The following is a 3344-nucleotide window of genomic DNA, read 5'->3' as shown; positions in this document are numbered from 1 at the left end:
TGTACATGTTAGGGTTATAATTGCAATAACTTTGCAATAATAGCCCATGTGTGCATAATTATCTTATTTCACAAGAAATTAACCTTTTATATTTTTATAATACTAAGTAATTATTTTAAATCGTTTTTATGCACAAATGATATTTTTATCATTTATAAATTATTTTATTAAATTGTTTTATTAAATCAATTGGGTATTTAACGAACAACCTCTTTAATTTTTTTTATTTAAATTCGGACCTCAGCCCAAATTAGTACCCCTAACCCAATTAAATATACCCCTACCCCCATTAAGACCCCAGCCCAATTCATCTACCCTCAACCCATACCCTAATCTAACCTAAACCCTGACCCGATTTTACAACCTGCCCCAGCCAGGAATCAATTCTGGCCGTTGATCCCAAAAGATCAATTGTCCAGGACCCCTTTTCCTTTTTTAATTACCCTAACACCCAAAACCCTACCTCACGTTCTCATTTGCGCTGCCTCTGAATCCTTTCCTCCTCTCTTCTCTCTCAAACACCCTCAAACCTTAGAGCGCCGTCACTCAAAAATTCCCCCAAACCCTTCGATTCTTGACTAGATATGGGGTCATCTGGTGATTTATTGCCTTATCTAGCCTCCTACCTCTACTGGATGTTCGATTTCTTCGTATTTTGAAGGGATCTCAAGGAGATCCAACTCAGAGTCGACCTAGACTCTTCACTTTCTCGATGAACCTGCTTCATGTTCATCACTATGGTCGTGAGTATTGTTATCTTTGTGCTTATGGTTCGAAGCTCCGATTCCGGACTAGATTTTTCATCACCTTGTTCCATTTTTCAAAAACCCTAATCTCCTTCTACTTGAGTCTGTTCAAATCCTTGTAGAGCTGAAGCGATTTTGAGTTTATCTGGTATTTTCTTCAAAAAATCTTCTGTTTCCCTTATTATTAATCGATTTTCTATGTTTCTCTAAAACTAGGGTTTCACTTCTTCTTATTTCTGCAAAACTTTTTTAATGTTTCTAAGTGTTTGAATCCGATTATCTTTACTAGTTCTACTGATTCTTTCATGCCTATGTTCTAGTCCTTTGTTTGTTTGATTATTTCACTGTTCGCTTCAATATTTGCCCGTTGTTTTTTGACCTGTCGATTAGCAGAGGATAATTGATTTTATCCGCCTAATTAGGGTTCGAAATTATATATTTTTGCTGAGATGCTACTTTCTGTAATTTTTACATACTTTCCTTATTTTGTGACTCCTAATTGGTATTACTTGCCTTAATTAGTCTATTGGCCTAATTCCTAGGTGTTGATTTACTCTAATTGACTTAAAAAAAGGCCTATGACTTGTTTCTTGCCTTGTTTGAACCCTAATTTGGTTGATAATTGACTTCTCCCTAATTTGAAGGGTCTTTCCCGGAATCCTGCCTGTTAATTGGTCCTGTTAAGCCCTAATTGATTGGTCTCTTTGCCTTATTTGTGAACTCTTGATTTCCTTTACCTTATTTGCTTCACTTTGCTCATTGCTATATAAACCCCATCCTGTTTTTTTTAAAAGACACGCACACATACATAGAGAAACACAAAAACACACACAAATCCTTGATCTTATTCATACACACTCTCCATTGCAAATCTTCCTGTTACTTGTGTTTGTTGCATTGTCCAGCCGGCTGAAAGCCAAGGCTAGACCTTTGGATCCTATTTGCTTCACTTTCTTGTTGCTATCTCTTAACTGGTATGTCTCCACTTCTGCTATCATTCAACATGCTATGTAATTAGACCTATGTGCTTTATGCTTCTTGATCTTAATCAGCATGTCTACTTCTATGTAATGTGACCTATGTGCTTCCTGTTTACTGCCTTTAAACATTATGTCTATCTCTGTTATCATGTCCTACTCAATGTGCTATGTAGTCAATCTGCTGTAGGTATCAACATGCCTCTGTTTGCCCTTATGTTTCTGTTAATTAGCATGCTTAAACTACTGTGAATTTGTCCTGACCAATAAGTTAGTATGGTTACTCCACTTTAGCATGTTCCTGATGATCCAGGACACTTGTCTACTTGTTTCTCAACTAACATACTTTCTGTCCCTTTTTAAGTGTTTCACCTTAACAAACTCCTGATTAATTCATGATTTCTATGCTCTCAACTTTTGCTACCTTTCTGTATGATTGTCCAATCAGTAACTTGATCCCAGCATGCCGTTCTCTGATTAATATATGCCTATATGTTCACCTAGTAATAGCTAATGGATTAAGGCCATGTGAAACCTTGTTCAAATTAATTGTCACTCTGTTCTGTCTGTTGTTTGATTGCTGGAGTTCATGGCTGAACTCCTTCTGCTAAATGTGTGCTGCTTGTGGTTCTTGTAATATGTTTCTATGCACTTCTGAAATCCAAACTATTTTTCTAAAAAAAAATGTCTCCTATTTTCATATATTATTTTCAACTCCTACTCTTAGTTAACTAGGGTCCTGCCACCCCCAATGTGAGCACTGCTTAGGGTCCATGAGACTTCTCTGAACTCTGACACATTGGGTTTGGTTTTCAATCCTTTATGAACTGTGTGTTGAACATCTGATTCTGGTGTGAGCACTGCCCAGGGTCCCTGAGGCCCTTGGGAACTTTGACACACCAGGAACCAGTTTTACGTGTTGTGGATGGCTACCACTATGCTCAGAGGTGCTATATTGAAGGCCTGGTTCCAGGTTGATATTGGGCCTATGAAGGCTCCCTATAGCGTAATGGTTCTTCATTGTGTAATTTATATTGGTCTGTAATAACAATCTTGGTAAAAACAGATATTGGGGTATTAGTGAAAGCTGGGAGGGATTCTCATATATCTTTGTTGGGATCGGGTAGAGATCATGCCTATAGGACTGTTGTGATCATTTATACACGTTAGAAATCATGCCTATAGGATTGTTGTGATTATTTATATGCATTAGAAACCATGCCTATATGCCTTGTCTCTATATCTGTCCTGAATTTCCACTTTGCATCCTAGAAATCCTATTATAAGACGTTTATCAATTCTGCGAAAAATCATGTTCATGCATATCCTCAAGTCTCAATGTGCATTAGAAACCATGCATATAGGATCTTTTTTGGGAACTATCAACTCGTATAACATTCTACTCACTTGGATATCCTGTCCATAGGTAATCATGATTTAAAATCAGTTCTGACAACTTAGATATCATGACTATAGGGAACATGTATGAAATCAGTTTCTATGCCGTGAAATAACGCTTGTAATCATTTTCAGTACCTAGAAAGCATGCCTATAGGGTCTAAAAGATAAAATCCGCCTATTTAGATTAACCACTGGTTTATAAAATTATGGTCTAGTTAAT

This window comes from Nicotiana attenuata, unplaced genomic scaffold (assembly GCF_001879085.1).
Source record: "Nicotiana attenuata strain UT unplaced genomic scaffold, NIATTr2, whole genome shotgun sequence".
In the NCBI taxonomy this organism is placed as follows: domain Eukaryota; kingdom Viridiplantae; phylum Streptophyta; class Magnoliopsida; order Solanales; family Solanaceae; genus Nicotiana; species Nicotiana attenuata.
This window is presented reverse-complemented; position numbering follows the sequence as displayed.